We start from the raw sequence: 23,133 nt of genomic DNA on the forward strand, positions 1-23,133 counted from the left end.
AGTTAATCAGTTGCCAAGTGTTGGAGTTTCTTTGTCTCTCAGAGTGATTTACAACAGCTCTGTTCATTTAAAAGTGTGTGTACATAGTTTTTGATCTAGTGACAAACTTAATGTTGCACTTCTGATCATTTAAATGTGGTTTCACCTGTGATGTACTACACTTGACTGCACAGTTAGTGTTTTGTCCCTTTCTGTTTACAACATGTTTGTTCTTTGCTCATTTAAAATAGTTTAAAATGGTGTGTACATAGTTTTTGAGCTAGTGACAAACTTAATATTGCACTTTTGATAATTGTATAATTTAAATTTGATTTGTACTGTATATACTTGACTGCACTTCCCATGTTTCGTCTTTCTGCTTTGATCCTTATTTTTTCTGGGCAAACTCAAAGGGAAGGTTGTTATGGTGAGAAACCTAATTGCTGCGATGCACTTTTATAATTAAATAAATATTTTCATTTTAAATTCATGGTGTGTTGCATTCTTTGTTTATAACTGTAGATATTATGGAAAATCATGACATTTTTTGAGCTTGGGTCCCTTAGGACCACAACATTTCTGTTTTGGGTCTCATGCTGAAAAAGTTTGGGAACCCCTGCTCTAAAGCAAGTTTTAGAGATTTTTATTTGTGTTTAATAATAAAGGCCGGACCTGTAATTTCAACATGTCAACATAACTATACCTGTGTCCAGAAATAGTTAAATACAATTAATAATTAATAACATTTTCTTAATCCTATTGAATCTGTAGCTTTGACATACATAAAGAGTCACTTAAAGAAGTTGGGTCATTTGCTCAATAAGGGAACTAAAAGGACTATCAGTAGGAATTAATAATCATTACAAAAAAAAGTGAATTAATATATTTAATATCATTATTAATCAAATAAATTCAACCAAGTTCCTCTCTCGGGGAACCAAAAATCCACCACATGACTTTTATATTCAGATGACCCACACCATGTGTATTACATTTTCCATATCACATACAAGTTTAAACAAACAAGTTGGAATTGTCCCATTCGTCCATGAAAGATGGATATCATAAGAAACTTCTCACTAGCAGTTTTTTTATACATACAGATACGTTACACGGCATGTAGTGAATATGGCAAAACAAAATTCCCTCTACAAATATTTATCTTTTCATTATTACCATAAGTAATAAGGCACAGTTTATTTAAGTCTTACAATTGTAATGCAAAATAATATTTTTCCAGGAGCTATTTGTTTTGTTAAGATTTAAGATACCCTGTGTATTGATTAATGGGCTAATAAGAAGAAATAACATATCGATTATGATTTAAAACTGTATATTTTCCGTTTTATCAATCAGGCAGTTAAAAAAATTCCCAGATCATCACTCAATGATCAAACGCAGTATTGTTTCCTTCCACCACACCAACATTATTTAATAACATGCAGTTTTTCCCCATTTCTACTTTGGTTAATATGAAGGGGAATTTGGCCAGCACCTCAGGAACATATTCCTTCTGATATTCAGATAGCCACACTATTTTCTAGCTCCGCTGGATCCATGTATGTGTATGGGACCTCCAGGCTCATGTTTCTCAGATGGATGCGTGCACTCAATGTTTGAAGCTCTCCTTTATAGGCCCTTATCAGCTCGCAGGGGATCGTCTCGTCAAAGTCGGCATCAGGGTAGTGGACAAGATGTGCCTGATAGAATCAATTATACAAACAAAATAAATGTTCCTGCTCAAATTTAAATGTATATCAAACATTAAACAACATTTGGCTATATAATATATATATATTATAATATATATATATTACTATCTTATATAATGCTAATAATATTAATTGATTTGATACAGCATCTGAACATCTTGAGGTGATATGTAATTTATTTCACAGGAAGTTTTGGGCACTTACGGTGTCAGAGATTGAGTTGCTGAGTAGCCACAAGGTGGACATTGCGTTAGCTGTCTGACCCTTGTTAGGCAATGTCTGCAGCAGTGTTTCCTCACTTGTTTTCCCCTTTCTGGTTGGTGGAGGAAGTTGCATTGTGGTTGGAGTGTTGGGCATCCAGCCACCATAGTCATACTGCAACAAATTAATATTTGTGTGCTATTACATATAGAACAAAACATGTGCAGACATTAATGGTCCAGAGAGGATGAGGAGAGAAGAGGACAGAGTTTTCTGTAGTGCCTCCTTGACGTTCAATGTTTTTTAAAAGATATATATTCACTATTAAGAAAGAAAATAAGAAGAATACAGAGCCACATGCAGGATAGGAGAGGTGTGAGGAATTGAGGGAAAATTGAAGTAACTTGAAAGTTTGAAGTGAAAGTTTGATACAGCGTATTTTTGGTATATTCATCTTAATGTCCCCTGATATACAAGAAGTGTGTTTTTATATATTCATGTGTGTATGCATTACAGGAGCCATAAGGCTGTATAATAACTGCTCAATTATACTGGTGTTTGTGTTTTATATTGATTTCTCTGTTTTATTCTTTCATAAATGTGAGGACTAAAATTGCTCCAAGCATTGTGGGGTGCAGGTTTGCAGGACAGGAGACTATGGGGGAGGGGAGCCAAGAGGGAAGTCTGAAGAATGTGTGTGTGTGGAAGCTGCAGGAATACGAGCCAGATGTGTTTGTTTTGCTTCAAACTAAAAGACTGTTTCCGGATCATCTCGGCTGGCGCGCGCTGATACGCTACGACACGCCATCTTTTTGCATCCCCCAATGAGATAACCTAAAAGGAGGAGCATCTGACCACAGCTCCTCCTGTTTTGTTTTTTGCATGTAAGCCTGGGCTGTCTTTGGTCCGGTCTCTTTTCTCCTGCTGCCAAGACGAAGTAAGTAAGATGTCCAGCGGGAGGAACCAGGGCCGGGGTAATCCGGATTACTCCGTGAAGTTGTGTTAGTGTGTCTTTTGCCATTGAATCAGCATATTTGTTATAACCTTACCAATGGTTGCTGTGAATTCTTCCTCTGTTAATCTGACCCATTCACAAAACGAACACGCGGAGCCGAGGTGGGTTTTAAAACCACTCTACTCCAACAGGTGGCAGAGTGAAGAGGCTAGGGAGCAGTTACCAGGAGGTGAACTGGCTCCAGCTACCAGTCCACACTCCTCATTTTCTTTTGGTCTGATCGGGACGTGAACGTGTGACCCTTCGGTTCCCAGGCCAAGTCCCTATAGAGACTGAGCCAATACTGCTCTTATTACATAGTATATTATATAGTATATTACATATCCCTCAGCCCCGTGTCCTGGATTTTTATTGTCAGCTCTTTCTGCTACTACATCCACAAACTCACAGTACCTGCCCGTTTTGCAATAAAACCTTTTTAAAGTAATACAACTCCTGTTTCTGTTCTCATTGTTTTTGCATTGTGGGTTAAATCCAGTTGCTCTTGTGAGTTTAACAGCATGTTATAGTTTGTTGATTTTGTCTTAGAGCCTAACTGTGCCTATGTAAAGCCTCGCTGACTTGCTAACATAGCTTTCAAATACTATTTATTTTAAAGACTTGCTTACAATCCTCTAAGTCTAATATACATTTTTTTAACAGAATTCATCCATCGTTCTCCAGGACAGAAAAATACTAATAAAACCTTATTTACCCATTCCACACAAATACATAATAATCGTGGTATAGTAGGACGCTTCACCTGTCCAGTGTTCACGGCTGAGTGCTGTCCTGAGCAGGTGAAGATCACCATGGTGACAAACTTCACCAACTCTGCCACGGTGTTGAAGCTCTGTGGGATCCCTGAGAACCAGAGGGAAGTAAATGCTTTACTAAGACGCCTTTTTTAAATAATCATATTACAATGGTACATAACTGTGCACAGTTGTTATCTAAAACATTTAGCTTTTCTTTAGCCCACCTGTTGATGATCGGGAATGAAATCCATATTCAAAGATTTCTGAAATCCAATTATGCAGTCCTTCGTCATGCTCAACATCAGCATCACTCTTGTAGTGGAAGCTGAGCATTCCCTGCACAAACCTGAAATGTAAAATACATTTCTAGCTGGTGTATTATACACACCAGCTAGTATGACACTCTGTGTAGACATAATTGAATTGCCAATCCCTTTAGAAGAATCAGGTTTGTGCTTTTGAAGATTTTGGCAAAGAGGATCCTAACTTTGAGGAATAGTTTGACATTTTTTAAGACATGCCAATTTAGCTTTTTTGCTGAGTTAGCCCAGCTTAACCTGGCTTCCATGATGCATACCACCATTGGGTGTCACTTTGTTATGAAAATTGGTGCCTCAGCCTACAGTGGGGTTACTCAATAAGTACACCATATTCATACTGTAACAAATTAATATTAATCACACACACACACACAACACACACACACACACACACACACACACACACACACACACACACACACACACACACACACACACACACACACACAGCAAGAGAGAGATAAAAATAATATGTTTAAACTTATAGAGTTTTGTTTTAGTTTTTCCTGCCCCACCATTTTGTTTCCATGACCATTGTAATGTGAGTAACTATGGACGCCGCTGGAAAGTCATACTGGGTTGACAATTATTGTACGTGTTGCTAGCTAGCCACACCACTGTGTTCCCAGAAATACACCCACCAACTGAAAACGGATAAACGGTTCTCAAGATGGTAGATGTTCTCTTGTGTAAATAAACCTTCTCAAGGTGTCTCATTTATAACATTTATTTGTGCACACTATTATTCAGATTTTTAAACAAATTATACTTTCTAAAAGAGTAGGGGACATGTCCCCAGCGAAAATGACGCCTATGCTACCAGCAAATTAAGTGTGTGTTCTTATATGAAGTATCATGCTGCATGCATTTGTTGTTAAACAGTGACCATAAGCAAAAACCTTACTCGAGTCTAATGGTTACCTGGCAACCTTAAAGGGATTTCAAAACAAACTACATTTATAAAATGTATTATTACACGGCTGAGTTGAAAACTCGACTCTGATTGGTCATTACAGATATCAGAGGGTATTAATACTCGATAACAGACCGCTGCTAAGCTAAATAATGACCGTTGCCGAGAAGGATCAAGCGAGAGAAGGAAAGATAATAATAATAATACATTTTATTTCTATAGCGCTTTTCTTGAACCCAAAGACGCTTTACATTTGGGAGGGAGGGTAGACAAACAAAACAAAAAGAAACAAAGAAACAAGATAGAAAGATAGAGCGTTAGACTTCGGAAATGTCAATAGAAAAAGACAGACAGGAGGTAAAAACTAACATGAACACGGTATGGGCTTCTCTGGTGTTGTTTAAGGACTTGAAAAAAAAATTAACTGTGAAAATACTTGGACAGTAACAGAAAACATTAATCTGTGCTGCCGTTCATTTAAAATTAAGTTGTTTTTGTTGCAGTTCCAGCCATTGGTACGCTGTGGAACCGAGTTTTTTTAAGGAATAATGTACAGCGAGGCTTTTTCAATATCTTTATTTTTCAATATTGAAAAATGCACATTATCCCTCACCTAAGGTAAGAGATACGTTTGAGAATTGGTTGTATAGGTGTACGTTTGACACTTTATGAAATCTTAAAGTCTTTGTAGCCAGGCCTCATGAAACAAAGCATGGAGCACACTTCTGCAGATGGGGAATGGAACATAAACTCTAATTCTGCATTTGTATTTTCAAGTTGCTTTACTGCAGGACTAGTGCTCTTTGCTGGGGCAATAACTGCACTAAAACAGATCCATAGCCTTTGTGCGTGCCAGCAGATCTATCCTTTATTCATTGACATAATTAGTTTTATGTGATTCAGTTGTTTGTTTGGTTCCAACAAACCTAACCCTAAGCATCATCTGAGTCTTTATCGCATGGCAACTACGATATACATTATTTGCATCCCTAGCACATAATTATTATTGCAGAATATAAACTGCCTACACTATGATACCTTTGGATGATATCCCAGAGCTTGAGTCCATCATCCCTGTAGTAGAAGTTGGGCACAGCCTCCAGGCCACGCTCAGTGATATCCTCTGGTATGCAGAGGGAGCTGTAGGTCAATGAGGACAGTGATCGCTTCAGGATGGTCTTCAAAGCCTCTCCACCAGAAGCTACAAACTAGGAAACAGTCAATATTTCAGGATATAGTTACAGAGACAAACACTGTACATGATATTAAAAAAGTTGGTCTTTCCGTACCTGTGAGAAAGCTCCGTTCTCAGATATGAGGTTTGTTCGAGCTAGGACATTGATATGCAGAGTGTACCGAGTGTGAGGTATGAGCAGCTGGAAAGAGGGAACTCTGTTAGTAACAACACTATTACATTCTAACAAAGTAAGCAAGTTGAAACAATACAGCTACAGTAATTCAAGTATTCTTATTCCAGGTACCTTATGCAGTAGATGTGTCCTTGACACATTGTGCATCAGTGACACTGTGAAGACTTCAGCCAGCAGATGTGTGCGCAGCAGGTGAAAATTGATTTGATGCAGGTTGAAATCTGCACTTCTCACGAAAACCTTGGCCATCAACCAGTCGTACTCAGAATCAGTAGGCAGGAAGATGGGGTTGTCTCCTGCTGGAGTCTGCTTCAGCTGCAGGAGAAGGAAGGGTGATGTGGTTTCTTCAATCCATTGAACAATTTTCTGTAATTTTTGTTTCTTCTGCTATTTACTATAACTTTTCTCTGCTTTTCAGTCAATCTGTTAAACGCTTAAATATGGAAGTAAAAGCAGAGGGACTGCATCCACGGACTGGGACTTCAATCCCTGCTTAGGTAATCACTACTCCTATAACTTTACATAGAAAGTAGTTTCATAGCAACTATTTGCTATGTTGCTCAGGAGGAAAAGCGGCGTCCACCAATTGCCGAGTCAATGGTTTCAATAGTGTCCTCGAAGAAGCTGATCCCTAAATTCTTCCCGATGGAATGGCCAATTGGGGTGTAAATTAGTCTCCCCTAATTAGTGTGTGAATGGATCAATGCTGACATGAGAGTAAAAGCGCTTTGATTGGGGCCAGAGACTGGAAAAGTGCTATATATACATATATATATATATATATATATATGTATATATAGCTTGGGAGAAGATGAAGTGGGCAGATGAGACCAAAATGTAGATCTTTGGCATAAACTGGACACGCCGTGTTTGGAGGAAGAGAGACGCTCACTATAACCCCCAGAACACCATCCCCACCGTCAAGCATGGAGGTGGAAACATTATGCTTTTGGGGGTGTTTCTCTGCTAAGGGGACAGGACCACTTCCCTGCATCCAGGAGAGGATGTACGGGGCCATGTACCGTACAATATTGGCCTCCTTCCCTCAGCCAGGACACTGAAAATGGGTCATGGATGGGTCTTCCAGCAGGACAATAAACCTGAACATACGGCCAAGGCAACACAGAAGTGGCTAAAGAAGAAGCACATTAAGGTGAGGGAGGGGTCTAACCAGTCTCCGGACCTTAATCCCATAGACAATCTGTGGATGGAGCTCAAGCTTCGAGATGCCAAGCATCAGCCTCAAAACCTGAAGGATTTGGAGAGGATCTTCAGAGAGGAGTGGAAGCTATATGCTATGTAATATAATGAGAACATTTAAATAGACACTTTATTTAATTTACCTGTACAATATCATGTAAGCAATGCCATGAATTCTGCCATTGCAAAGTGTGTAATGTTCAAGTTTAGTTGTCACTGTCAGACATTGTTTTATTTAATTTGTGAGTGTTTAAAAAGGAGGACGGGTCCAAAGTGTTACAATATCCTTTGAGCTGACCTACCCAACACACTAATGTACAGTAAAAACATGTTATTGCCATTTACATGACATATGTTCTCAGCAAACCAAATATGCAAATATCAGTCGAGGCTTGTATGTTGTGTGCTGTCAGTGATCTCTTTATGCAACCTGGCATGATATCAGTTGTAGATTTGTTAAAATGGAAAACCTTACCATAATCCACCCTTACTTTCATTGGACACCATCCATTGTTCACATAAATTCCTAAGAATCAATTGCCGATTCATTATTAATTAAAACAGTAGGTATAGGTGGTACCAGTTAAGTAAATATCCTAGCTCCACAGAAATATGAATAATAAGATCTCTATACTCCGGATGTCCAAAGCAACATTTTGGGCTTGCCAGTTGGTCCTGCCAACCACGGCTCAGATTGTTCAATTAGTTGCTTACTTCTCTGCTTTAAGGTCACACAGCGCCAGAGGCTATTGAGACTAATGAAAGCTTTAGCGCAAGTTCAATAAGGAAGACCTAACTCGAGTCACTCACACGTCACTCTATGGCTCCCTTCCCCCCTCATTAAATATGAGGGCGTCACCCCTCAGCAGCCAATCGCTGCACATGCTAAATGCCTTAAATGCCTGCTCTTCCTCCCTGTCAGTTGTCATTGCAGATGATCACACGCAATGGTAGTTGCAATACAATACTCCTTCTCGTGAGAAAAACCGTAAGAAACAACTAGCTCAAGATGTCCAACTCGGACAATTCGGAACACGAACCTTCTCTGGAAGTCTCCGATCCCGGTTCGGCTCCCCACAGCGGCTTATCAACAGAGGCAGACTTCCTCATCGCTCGGCTCCTGCAGCAGGGCTTTCCCACAGCCCCAGGCCTCACTCTCTCTCAGCTGCGAGAGCTCTCGGACCAGGTCTCCAGCGTAGCTCCCCAGTCCGGGGCAGCAGCTCCAGTCAGCTCCCCAGAGAGCAGGACGAGGCCGCAGCCGCGGAGGTAAAAAAGGGCAGGAAGTCGAGCCCTCCAGGATCCCGTCCCCCTCCAAAAATCCACCCCTTCTCAGGCTCGCCAGGCAGGGAGTGTCACACCCCTTAGGAGAGTAGCGCGGCCGGCTCCCTGCAATCCCTGGCTAGCTCCATGATAGCTATCGATGCTCGCCTCCAGGCTCTGGAAGACTCCGCCACAGGAGTCAACTTCCGTTGCACTCAGGTACTAGTTGTAACGAAAATGTTTGCACTCACCCTTACACAGGGTTGGATTGTAACGGAATACATGTAACGGTGTTACGTAATCAGAAAAAAAAAAAAAAAAAAAAAAATCAGTATATTCAGCTGGTGTTACATTTGAAAACGAGTAATCTGAGTGCAGTTACTTTCGTAAACCTGAAGCGAATACTTATTGGAATTATTGGTGGAAAGTTTCCTCACAATATGTAATATTCATTACCGGCAGAACCGTGTGCACAGCGCTGCAGCGTATCTGCGAGCGAGAGATGCAGCGTGTCCGTGAGGCCCCGCCCCGCACGCAGATGAGAGAGAGAGAGTTCTCTTTCAAAACATATTGGAAGGTAGAAACGGAGATGTTTAGATAAAACGTGGAAGATAACGTTTATGTTGCATTTATTTACTGTCGAAATGATGACATGTATAACGGGATCAAATCTAACTGAATGGCCTGCTGCTGCCTAATGCATGGGGAAAGTAACTGGGAAAAGTTTTAAAAGTTATTACATCGTTTCTGATAATAAATAATAATGATAATGCATTCTATTTAGGGGCGCCTTTCAAAGCACCCAAGGACACCTTACAATGCATAAACTTTTCCAAGAAAAGGTTTTAAGACAGTACAAAGAATGCAGTCTGGGTGAGTTTTTCTTTTTATGTGCGGTGCAGATGAGAGAGCTGTCCAGAATGACACTAAAATGTTGTGTTCGTGCTCTTCATAAGCTATTAAAACAGTAAAATACGTGTCTCCCGTTCACCAAAACATACCCATCGGTTATGGAAAAGAAAGTACTATAAAGAAGAAAGAAAAGGAGGAAAAAAGAAAAGATGGAAAGAAGAAGAGGAAAGAAGAAAAAGAAAAGGAGGAAAGAATAAAAAGAAGAGGAGGAAAGAAGAAAAAAAAAGAGGAAAGAGAAGAAAGGAAGTATTCTAAAAGTAATCTGCCACCGGTACCGGCGGGATCGTGGTTAGTTTCTGATGCGCAGAAGAAAAATCTGGCCCACCCTATATTTTTACAGGCCCACCCTAAAGTACATTTCTGCCTACGCTACTGGTCCGCACAGCAGCAACAACCAATCACATGAATCTCTTGTCCCCGACACACAAAGCAATAGCAATGTTAAAACTAAGTAAACTGGAAGAAAAAAAAAAAAAAATATCCCCAACAGGTGAAAACCTACCAGTTTCACCCACTGTCTCTGCCTCCTCCCTCCATGCCTCGCTCCTCTGGTTTGTATCCCGGTAGATGAACAGAGACTGATCATACAGCACCGGGCGATTCACTACCGCTATAATGAATTTTCCCTCAAATGTTTGGAATCTGAGGAATTACCTGCGTAGTCTCTCCCAGCATACACGCGGTCTGATTGGCTAGCGCTTGTACTGGCAGATTTGCATAAACGGGATTTTACAGCATATTCCTTCTCCCATACACCCAGACCCACTGGCAGAGGAGGTGGCACTGGTCTCCTGCTCTCTCCCAAATGGAGCTTTTCCCTCTTCAAGCTACCTAACTTCACTCCTTCCACCTTCGAATTCCATGTCGTCACAGTAACCCATCCTATACAATTAACCATTGTTGTTCTCTACCGTCCATGGGGGACTTCTTGGAGGAATTAGATAATCTCCTCTCACACATCCCTGAAACTGGCCCTCCCGCTGTACTTCTTGGAGACTTCAACCTCCAGACGGGGAAGATAGACGAACTAACATCTCTGTTAACCGCCTTTGCTTTCTCACTGTCTCCTTCCCCACCAACTCATAAAGCTGGCAATGTCCTTGATCTCATATTCTCAAAGAACTGCGCTACTTCTAACCTCTGTAAACCCACTCCACACATCATGAACATTGCTCAACTTTTTGAAGCGAGCAACGCCAGCAAACGCTCCACGTCGCTTCCCAAAATACAGTTCTGCTAAAAGTGACGTCACCCCATTCAAAGTGAATGGGCAGAAGCATTTGGAAGCGTAACGCACGCCACCATGTGGACGGGCCGTCACAGTGGCTCTGCGCCAGAAACATCAAACAAATAAAAAATTAAATTTTTTAAAAAAAAAATCATCGACAAAGAACTTCTCAAAGGATATATAATCGGTCCTTTTAGCTCCTCCCCCTTCTCAGTGTTCCGTTCAAATCCCATCGGAATAGCCACACGTAAATAAAAGGCTGATTTTCGATCTGTCCACTCCCTGCTCCGGCCTATTCTGCAGCGTCAATAGCATCATCCCTCCAGATCAGTTCTCCCTTCACCATGCCTCAGTGGATAATGCAATAAAGATGATCAAGTTCACAGGGCTCGGCTCTCCAAAGCGGACATTACCGATGCCTTCAAATCATCCCCATTCATCCGTCTCAGTGGAACTTGTTCGGTATTAAGTGGGAGTCCAAACTCTATCTTCGCCGTTCGCCTGACCTTCGGGTGCAGAAGCAGCCCCCGAATCTTCAATTCCTTCTCGGAAGCGCTCTATTGGATCCTGAGAACATCGTCAGAATCCCCTCCGTCCTTCACCTACCGGACGACTTCCTCCCCATAGACCCGCCACAGGACAGCTCAGGGATCTCACTGGCCAAGCTTAAACACTGCTTCAGGAGTGAGGTGTCCCTCTCTCCAAAGAGAAAACGTTAGGTCCCGACACACGCTTAGAGTTCTTAGGCATCATCCTCGACTCCATAGACATGAAGGCGTCTCTCCCCTCCGACAAATTGCAGCGCATCCGGGACATCACCAAGTCATACTGCGAGCAACAAGTTATCACAAAACAACAGTTGCTCTCCCTTCTCGGACACCTCAACTTCGCCATGCACGTCATCCCCCAGGGGCGCTCGTTCATCTCCCGCCTCCTGGACGCAGCATCAGCGGTCGACAACCTCCATGACTGCGTTTTCTTAGACGAAGGCTGCCGCTCAGACCTACGGTTCTGGTCCCTCCTGCTCGCCCACTGGAACGGAGTTACTTTCTTTTACGATGGCCTCGTGCGTTCCTCTGACTCAATGAGGTTCTTCACGGATGCCGCCCATCCATGGGTTTTGGGGGTTTCTTCCAGGGAGAGTGGTTCGCAGGGTCATGGCCCCGTCAATTTCTACCTCAAGCAAGTTCTCATTAAATCCGGCCTATCACCCATATCATACCCGGGACATTCCTTCAGGATAGGTGCAGCCACCTCTGCTGCTAATCAAGGTCTCTCTACCTCATCCCTACAACAACTAGGACGGTGGTCCTCCTCCGCCTTCACAACCTTCATTCGTCCGGACATCAGCGCCGTACGGGCTTCCCAAAGATCTCTCAGACCCTAACTATGGTATCTATGCATATAACTGGTGGTGGCTCATAAACACATTCATAAGTATACATGTCTCACTAAGGTACCTGATATTCAAACTGCATTCCCGTCCTAGTCCGCGGGCCCCGCCCACAGGGAATAACGTCTCGTCTCACGCGCACCTCCACGTAACGGGCTCCATCTCCTGGACACAGGTATCCAAATCCCAGGCCCTCGCTCAAATGTGTCAGTGTAAAGATATATCCTGCGAAGTGGACTCGGGCCACCGTATTCTCCGGTGACAGTTACAAAACAAAGGAAAATAAAGAAAGAGTAAAAAAAAATATATATATATATATATATAGCCTGCGAAGTCAGGCGTGGCGGAAGGCCACCGTACACTTCGGTGTCAGTTACAAAACAAAGGAAAGAGAAAGAAAGAGTAAAGAAAATATATATATATATATATATATATATATAGCCTGCGAAGTCAGGCGTGGCGGAAGGCCACTGTACACTTCGGTGTCAGTTACAAAACAAAGGAAAGAGAAAGGAGTAAAGATATATATATATATAGCCTGCGAAGTCAGGCGTGGCGGAAGGCCACCGTACACTTCGGTGTCGTAGCTTCGGGCTACCGTACACTTCGGTGTCGTGGACGTTGGGCCACCGTTACAAAACGAAACCGCTCGCTCCTCGGCGTAGTCAAGCCCTGCTGGCCAGGCATGCGACCCACAGGTCGTTTTCAGGTAAGACCGGCACTGATTTCGGCAGTCAGAGTCTCAGCATGACCAGTAAGCTCCGGCAGTGATTCCGGCCCAATGCCGCTTACATATGTTAATCTATTATCTTTCCTTCCCAGATCACCAGTCACCCCACAAGGTAAGCAACTCAGTTCATCTCAGTATTCATACTTCACTGGTTTTGGGGATTTCATCGGAGCGGTGCTTTCCCTCCTGAATGATTATCTTGCAAACCGGGGCCTAATCGCCAAACACCATTACATTCTCCTGTTGTATTATCATGGCAATCATTTCATTCATATGACGTGTAAACAATAAATATGTAATTCTTACATCACGTCTCTCCGGTTTGAACTAGAAATACGTGATGAGAGATCAGATGAAGATGGAGAAAATTGTAATGCAGGTTTTCAGAGAATTACTAAATATAATTTGTATGATGCAATATGGATAAGTAATCATTGTAAAATGACACAAGAAAGACGGAAACATTAGTGACAGGTTTGATATTGTTGTTTCTTTAAAACTAGGAAACCAGTTTTTTATGAAAACAAAATCTCTAATCTAAAGCTCTGAGCCAGAGGCATGGCTTCAGTGGGCTGAACACTGCAGCTCTTCAATGGTGAGCAAGTCTATCATTTGCAGAAGACCATGCTTTTTTTAAGCAGGAAATGTGAAAATAATATGAGAATGCTGACACTTTTTTCCGGCAATAAAAATAAATAAATTGCATTGTCATAGTGTGCAGACATTAGACACTCTTGTACTTATATTTATTGACATGGAAGTCACTGAGGAAAAATACTTACATTTGGAAATCAACCATTAATCAGAGGTTGTCGAAGTACTCAGATCTTGTACTTGAGTAAAAGTAGAAGTACTCAGATCTTGTACTTGAGTAAAAGTAGAAGTACTCAGATCTTGTACTTGAGTAAAAGTAGAAGTACTCAGATCTTGTACTTGAGTAAAAGTAGAAGTACTCAGATCTTGTACTTGAGTAAAAGTAGAAGTACTCAGATCTTGTACTTGAGTAAAAGTAGAAGTACTCAGATCTTGTACTTGAGTAAAAGTAGAAGTACTCAGATCTTGTACTTGAGTAAAAGTAGAAGTACTCAGATCTTGTACTTGAGTAAAAGTAGAAGTAATCAGATCTTGTTCTTGAGTAAAAGTAGAAGTATTCAGATCTTGTACTTGAGTAAAAGTAGAAGTAATCAGATCTTGTACTTGAGTAAAAGTAGAAGTACTCAGATCTTGTACTTGAGTAAAAGTAGAAGTACTCAGATCTTGTACTTGAGTAAAAGTAGAAGTACCAGAGTGTAGGAATACTCTGTTACAGTAAAAGTCCTGCATTCAAAATGTTCCTCAAGTGAAAGTAGAAAAGTATTCTCATCAAAATATAGTAAAAGTAGCGACAGTAAAAGTAGTGATTGTGCAGATTGGTCCATTTCAGAACAATATATGATATGTTTTATAATGATTGATCATGAAAGTGTTCTCAAAGCTGGTAAAGGTGCAGCTGTTTGAATGACTTTGTATACTGCAGGGTAGCTTGTGGATTTACTCCAGGTGGAACTAAAGTCTGATTTAACACTTGATTATATTTCACATAATTCATCCACATCTGTAAAGTTACTAAAGGTTTTAAATACATGTAGTGGAGTAAAAGTGGCTACGCTTTAAACTCTAAAATATAGTTACAGACAGACAGACATCGAGATAGAAAGACATCGAGACAGACATATACATAGAAAGACAGACATACGGACAGGCTGTCTTCTGTACTTGTATGTATGAATATAATAATATACGTACATTTTGTAACGCAGTCTAAAGGCAAAGACGTAGAACCTTTATTTTGAAGAGTACAGCGCAAGCATAAGGCACACTAGCCAATCAGAAGCAAGGAGGCGCTGGAGACACACCCACTTATGGAAACGAAACATTGAGTGGTATACTTGTTTTAACAGTAAGAACAGAAAAACAAAAAAACGAGCTGAATTTCCGTTTTTTCGTTTTGGGGCAAAATTGAAAAACCAAAAAACGACCCGTTTCTGCTTTTTTTTTTTTTTTTCAATTAGAACGACGTACCTTCGTCGGAGACGGTCAGTGTATATTTTGGTCATTGGATTTTCTTTTCACAAATGGATATTCAAAAACAAAAAACGACTGGATATTTGATTTTCGTTTTCAAATTGAAAAACCAAAATTGAAATACAAGACACTACCTTTGGATGATATCCCAGAGCTCGAGTCCATCATCCCTGTAGTAGAAATTGGGCACAGTCTCCATGCCACGCTCAGTGATGTCCTCTGGTATGCAGAGGGAGCTGTAGGTCAATGAGGACAGTGATCGCTTCAGGAGTTTCATCATATCCTCCCCACCAGCCGCTGCAAACTAGGAAACAATGTAAAAAATGTAAGGAATATAGTAAGAGACATATACTGTACATTTAAAAAGTAAAACATTGCTTAGGTAATGGTTTACTGAAGGTGTGATTTTTCTTTCATACCTCGGTGTAAGTTCCATTCTTAGATATTAGTTGATTTCGAGCTAAGTAGTTGATTACCAAGGTGTCCCATGTGTGAGCCAACAGCAGCTGAAGGACAGAGTGAACTGTCTTTAGTGAAATTATAATTATTTCAAATTAAGAAACGTTGTTGCTACTATACCATTTAGCTGTGTGTAATGGTTGAAATACATAGACATCAATGTAATGCATTAAATTAGGAAGACGCAAAAGCTCATCAACTAAAAAAACCTTCAACAACAAAAACTGGCAACAATAAGTTTAGCTTTCTCTCTTCAGCTACCTTGTGCAGTGGATGCACCATGGGAATGTTGTGCATCAGAGACACCGTGAAGACTTCAGCCAGCAGATGTGTGCGCTGCGCAGCAGGTGAAAATTGAGTTGATGCAGGTTGAAATCTGCACTTCTCACGAAAACCTTGGCCATCAACCAGTCGTACTCAGAATCCGTAGGCAGGAAGATGGGGTTGTCTTCTGCTGGAGTCTGCTTCAGCTGCAGGAGAAGGAAGGGGGTGTGGTTCAGAGCAGCAGCCCTATGTTCCTTGGTCTTTTATGTTGTGGAAAGGAAGTTGACCTGACTTGTGTTGGATTTCTTATTTTATGTAGGAATAACATTTACATTTTAAGAATTTACTATAGGTTTAATGGTTTAATCTGATTTTTAGCTAGATGCTCTCTTTGTTTTTCATGTGAAATTCACATTTGCATTGAATCACAAGTAACAGTAACACTGTTCAGTTTGTCACTGTCTAGTTCACCTAAGTGAAACTGAATATGGCTTTAAGGGGAATATTGACATGCTTCAGGGTCAGGCAATAGTGAATTAATGGACTTTTCTGTCATCTAGACACCTTTTGCTTTACTCAATAAACCAAATCTTAACGATTGACTATACCTCAGTGCTAATCTCACCTGAATAGCAAGTGGCATCAGCTTGTCACCATGTGTTTTGTGGAGCAGGACGAGGGGAGCCGTCATGTACTGCTGCTTCTCTTTGATGATGTTAGCTTTCAGTCCATCCAGAAGCTTGTAGTCACACAGGAATATGTTGCCTTTCTGTTTTCGAGAGGATAATACAGGATGATATTACACATACTAAATGAACATGTAATTGTGACATGCAAGTGTTAATTTAACATGTCTTTGGGCTAAACACGTTTCTAATACTAAGAGTAAGACAATCACCTTCATTTCCTCTACCAAGCTACACGGACCTCTGGGGAAGACCATCTCATCAGTGACAGGAACGTTTTTGGGCAGAGCTGAACAACGTCGGATCAACATGGGGTTGACACCATTTAGGAACTGGTAGCCAAAGAAAGCATCCTCTTTCCAATGTTCCTCGACATAGTCTGGAAAAATGAAAGAGTTGAACTTAGTTGAGTTTCTAATTTTCTTTCTACAAAATCTTACTCTTCAACTATTATCAGCCTAATTACTATGCATTTGAAATGTGTTACACTAAATTCAAAATCAGAGACACTGTTTGCTGGTTGTTTCAAAGTCACAGTTTTGAGTAGTTTTCCCGGAGTATTATATGTCTGGCTTTAAGGTGGTCTGTGGACATATTTTTACACAGGTGTGTAGTTGAGCCCCAAATAAAGGTCAATAAATGGACAATCTCTGGGAAAGGAGACAAAAGTGGGAGCGGGAAGCCCCCCACGCTTCTTCACGTCCCGTTCCAGATTTGGTGTGCGGTTGGTGTTTTCAAAGTCTCTAGATTTATCCGGTGTTACATTTGTTTAATGTTGTCATAACTGCGGGAAGGTCCAAAGGCCTGTTCATAACTGCTTGCTGCTTTAATTTTTATCTTGCTTTTTATTTTGTGATTTTGTTTTATTTTATTATTTGTTTAGATTTTAAGTGAAATTGAAAAGTGTAATGTTATTTTTAATTTTTGTATTCATCGAATATAAGTCTATTAAACTACCATTAAGTACCGTAGATTTGTGTTGATCTGAAAGGGAACACTGTTTTGATATCATCAATCTTAGTCCAGTCATCCACGGAATCAGCCACTCCCTCAAGTTTGAGCTCAATTAGCCTAAACAAAAAGGAAAGAGTAACTTTATTATGAATCTTAAAGTCCTTTCAATACACAGGTACATAAAAGGATGGATATCTAATTTGAGGACTTTACCCTGTCCCTAGAGTGAAGGCGAGCTCTATGTCTATGGTGTAGGAGAAGTGGAGCGCAGAAGGCAGGGAAAAAAGGCTATCTGCCTTCATGCAATGGGGTAATCCCTCTGCATGATCATGCCAACTGGGAAATAGGAGAAGATTATGAATTTTGGATAGTCTCTAATCTAGGATATGCATGCTTAATATACCTCATATGTATTCAATATTGCAATTATGAAACTTGTGCAAATGTATAACGCATTTTACTGATCTCTGGCGGGTGCAAAAATGTCATATCATGGTTATATTTATATATATATTATATTGTAAGGGGTCTGAGCGCTCACCAATAGTCAATCTCTCGCTGTTTTATCTCCTGCACCCGTATTGTCTTGGATTTTGGATTGCAGTCTTTACAGGCTGTCAGAGCTTAAAGAAAGAGATTAAACAAGGTTCAAAATGTGTGACTTATACAGTGTGGGCATGAATGTAATGAAGCCTAAAAGAGCAGATTGCAAATGTCTTCAGACAGGATGTCTGTCATAGCACATGACTACATCACTGCTGCCTGCAAATTCATAGATTTTGGCCCCATCTGGTGTAAGATTTTGTAATGACAGAAGGAACGTTTTCTCTCTGATCTGTTCCGATCATGTGATTTCTAGTTTAGGGATCAATCATGATTAGACTATATCTCAAGAAAATCACCATGTGGTCGGACAAATAGCTTCTCTCCACGTTATGAGCCTTTGCTGGTAAATTGGTTATTTCTTCTGTGTTTTGTGCAAATCGGCCTTTAAATCATTTTGAATGCATACTACTACATTGTGGTAATTGAATAAGCTAAGGTAAAAAAACATGAGCTAAATGTAGCTTCATGTTGAGTGCATAGAGGCTCCGTATTTAATGAAAAATCATGTGTGCTTTAGTTTGACTCGAATTGTGATTCTGTATTTGTTTCAGTTTTCTTTTTTGAGGAAAGAGACAGAATATACAAATAAATCAGCAAAACACATTAACGTTAACCATGTGTTCAAAGATCTCTGAATCCTGTTGTTAGGTAGTGTGTGCGTAGATGGGACATGCATAAGGGATAAAATAATGTCATACTAAGACATTTCCACAAACCTGTTCCCTCTCTGAAGCAGTGCACCTCGCTGTCATTGATCCAGCGGTAGATGGGGAAGTTGTAGGTTTTTCCCTTAGGGGATTTCACTTCCACCTTTTTAGGAAACCAATTGTCTTCAAAGAACAGGAAACGCGGTTTGTCCAGCTCAATCTGGATCAGATCTCCAATGGAGACAGGGCAAGGCACTGTAAAACTAGACACCTGCAGTAATGACAGAAATGATTTGAGAACATACATTTTTTGGCAATTTCTTATATTGGTGGAAGCAGGACAGGTATCACATTAACATATATTCACAAACCACCAGATATTACTTTATAACATCATAATTCAAGAAGAAAACTACACCTGAGTTATCAGAGAGTTATAACAAGCCCGTCTCTATTTAAACATTGATTGTGATATAACAGACTTACTGCTCCTCTTATAAAGTTCCAGGTCCGAAGATAGTCCATCAGCAACTCACGTTCACTCTTCCCATTTGTTCCCACCAGCTTAATGTAGACATTGTTTAAAGTCCCAGCATAGTCGATATTGGCAGTGAATACTGTCACTTCATAATCAACCATTTTCCCACTGGAGAGAGGAAGAATCCTGTAAGGGAGACAATAATAAAGATGTTGCTCAGCACTAGTTTGGGTTGACTGTGACTAGATAAACCTGAATGCAAAATATAACAATATTTACCCTGGAAAGCAAAAGACAAACCTGACGGCAGAACATTTGGGATTAATACTGGTAATACAATGAAAATGGCATTCGCAAAAAAGATAATATGACAAATACTACTATTTTTGTCAATTCTCACTTATTTATAAGTCTAATCTTTGCTAAAAGAAAAAGATCATAAAGCATCTCTGTTACCTGTTAGACCAAGAATCCTTTGGTGAATGGCTCATCTCTGCTGATTTCTCTTTTTATATGTGTATGGGTGTGTCCACTCCTTAGTGATAGAAATGATTGGCTATGGTGGTGGAATGTTGGATACTTTCTACCTGTATGGGGAAAGTCCTGTTAGAAAAGTGCTTCCTCATTACGATCTCTATTTTATAATGACTTTACGTATCTTGTGTATTCACAAGATGTTTATTGGTCGTGGGTTCCTGCATATTTAACTTGACAAAAACGTGGTTTTAGCATCCAGGAGTTTAAGACCTCATTGTGCGTATATGTGTTATCTGTGTGTCTTAAGAAACTAAGGATATCCATACATATTTGACCCTTTGTACAACAATACCGGACATGGGTGAAAAGAAGGTTAAGTAGTAGGAATTAAATGATTTGCCAAGGTGCTACACAAAAGGAATGCCAGCTTGGCAAAGACAAAGCAACTATTCCAAAAAAATACACAAATCATGCGACTGTGTCTCAGGAGGTAGACGGTCTTCCAATTTGAAAGACCTGTCGTTCCATGTCGATGTGTCCTTGGGCAAGATACTCCCCAGGTTGATCCCTGAGTGCATGTTAGTTCCCTTGAGCAGGTGGCACCTTGTATGGATGTGTATGAAGGGGTGAACGATGAGTTATGTAAAAGTGCTTTGAGGAGTCATAACGAACGGTAATGTAGTGGAAATATTTACTATATCCTTATATGTTCAAAGTAACCAAATGCTTCTCATTTGGTTAGATGTGCTGTTTGCCTCTATCTACTCTACTTCAAGGCCACAGCTGCTATTATGAATGGACTCACACATAGTCACACGAGAACTTGCCTTTCCTGAGATCTACAGCTCAAGGACATGTGTCTAATAACAATGTGACCGTGTGAAGACAGATTTCTTACCTTCCCACCATTTCTTGTATATAAGCCTTGCTACCATATTGAACTGTGCACACTCACGCAGACTATTTTATACTCTGTGAGACCTGTGTCTATATTTTATTGTATCTAATGTTTGTTTGAAGCTTCAAATAAACATCACCAGAAAGACAACTCTGTCTGATTCACCATTTATTTGTTTTGATCACTCTGACTTGTACTCTACAGTATTGGGGTTTTTAGATTTCCATAACAATTGGCGCTGCGAGCAGGGTCTCTGCAAGTTCGATTAGGGACACCTACGGACGCTGGTGGTGGCATGCTCCAGGATCCGCGGATCCTCCTCTACCCCGACAGAAACCGTATGGGACGAGAGGACCAGCGCCGGGGGTGGAACTGATTGATTTCATGAGATCCAACGGATTTAAAAAGGCTTTTCAATACTGGGTGAGAAGTGCAGTGTCTAAATTGTTTAAAGTTAAACGTAATTAAAACTCCATGACATTTATGAGAGGGACTGCTCGAAAGTAGGGTATATCCTGTCGTAGATTGTTTGTTTACGATCAGTTTTTGCGTGATTTGTACTGAGAAACAAATATCACATCATCGACGGATGAAAAAAAAGAAAGGTGTTTAAACACCCCTTGTTTTGTCAGGGGTGGTTTGGTAACATCTAGAGACTTTGTCATGGGAGCAAAGGAGAGTAGGGGGCTTGTACACCCCCCTGAGGGTCCGATTGTGGATGTCATGAGAGTAAAATATGGTGAGGACAGTCTGTCTAAATTAAATATATGGACGGAAATGTTTGGATTTCCAAAGGGAGGTTTTTGAGTAAATTAAAAATCAAGAACCTAAAGAATAAATTACAAGAAGAAGTAGAAATAAAAATAAAGTTAAAGTAAAAGACTTATATAGAAAACTGGACACTCACAGAAAGTGTACTCACAGAAAGTGTTTATAATAAATACTGGGAGGATTAAGCAGAATGCCGTGAAAGAAGGCAGTTGGCCTTGGGCATTAAAGAAAATATTAAGGTTGAAGATGAATGTGAAGAAAAGAAGGAAAATAAATTATTTCCAAAACCATGTAAACCCCAGACATCTCTGTATCCTTCCATTGCAGGCCTGAATGACCTCTCCTCGACTGGGTATCCTTTCCCTCCCCCGGGGTACAACCCTGGCAATCCGGCTGGTCCACCTCAACCACCTCCACCGCCACTACAAGTCCCAGCCATGCAGTCAACAGACTCCCCGTAAGCTCGTCCACCCCCATCAGCCCCAAGTAGATGGGGACAACAGCGGGATAAACAAACCCAAGCCCAAGCAGGTGTTTGGGCAACACACCTCAGTAATGCCTTTCTCAACGGACTCACAGACACAGCGCAAGCTACGCAGAATGCTGGCCAGTCACAATACCAAGGGAGAGGCAGAAGAGGTTTTCCGAGGCAGAAGACGAGAAGCAAGACCTTCATTTGACGAAAGATGTTTCAAGTGTGGCAGTGTTGAACATTGGATTATGGGACTGCTCACAGAACACTGGCAGTGGAGGCAGAGAGGGACAGCAAGGACGGGGCCATTCACAATCAGACTGACCTACACCAGATGGGGAGGAGGAGACCCGATCGAGCGAGACGGAAATTCAGCCAGCAGCATCGAACCAGGGAAGTGACACACACACACACATCATGCTATTGAGTAATTGGAAAATGTGTGAATGATGGTTATTGAGTAAAAGTAGAAGAAATGTCCCACACTGACTTTGGCTGTCATGGGTGTTGAGGTTCCATTTTTTTGGTTGATTCTGGGGCTACACATTCTATAGTAAAAAGGGCAGATTTGCCTGATTGCAAATTTAGTGGTAGATTATGCACTCAATAGGAGCGGCTGGGGTAACTGTAAAGGAGAAGTTTTTGTATCACTTCAGAGTAAAGATAACGGTGAAGACAGTCATCCATTTCCCACATCAGTAAAAAAAACAGTTTTCTTTTAACATCTGTCTGCCCTATAAATACTGGGCAGAGATCTGAAACTCCGGTTCGGCTTAGATCTCATTTTTCCACAAATGAGGGTTTTAAAGTCCGGCAGCCATCTCCTACGATGGTTCAAAAACTGGCATTTGATGATAAAGAACTGTGTGAATGTGTATCTAATGACTGCTGACATATCCTGATTCTCAGGTGTTGTTGCGGTTTGACTGATCAACGTGTTTTCCACCTGCGGTGTTCATGGAAGCTTCTTTTTGCATTGTACTAACGTTGTTAAATGCTATGATGAGAGTTTTCTGTTAGAATGTGTGAATGATGAGCTCATACTTAAAACTATGCTTGGAGTTTGCTGCGCAGCTGGTTCCTGTTGCACTCACACCCACACAACACAAAATGTGTCAAATCCCAGGGGCGGTCCACACATTTCACTAGTCAGGGACCCCACTGATAGATAGAGGGATTTGGGTCTAATCGTTAAAGATTTGGAGTCAGTCACTGATTGGACACCTACACACACAGAATGTGTCACGTGACGTGTATCAAATGAAAATGTGCACGAACGTAGCCGTTCTGCGCACATTGCTGTTGGTTAAGGAGGATGACGTTGGTGATGCCATTTTCCACCTTTATGGGTAATTCTCATATCTCTGAGCTTCCTGCCGCGCTTTCA

The 23,133-nt window shown here is 40.9% G+C and overlaps 1 pseudogene; it reads right to left on the reverse strand.

Moving 5' to 3' along the window:
* Positions 1 to 956: 956 nt before the first annotated feature.
* LOC117547978 lies at positions 957 to 19,631 on the reverse strand (annotated as a pseudogene).
* Between the last annotated feature and the right edge of the window lie 3,502 nt (positions 19,632 to 23,133).

Source organism: Gymnodraco acuticeps, unplaced genomic scaffold (assembly GCF_902827175.1).
Source record: "Gymnodraco acuticeps unplaced genomic scaffold, fGymAcu1.1, whole genome shotgun sequence".
Classification (NCBI taxonomy): Eukaryota; Metazoa; Chordata; class Actinopteri; order Perciformes; family Bathydraconidae; genus Gymnodraco; species Gymnodraco acuticeps.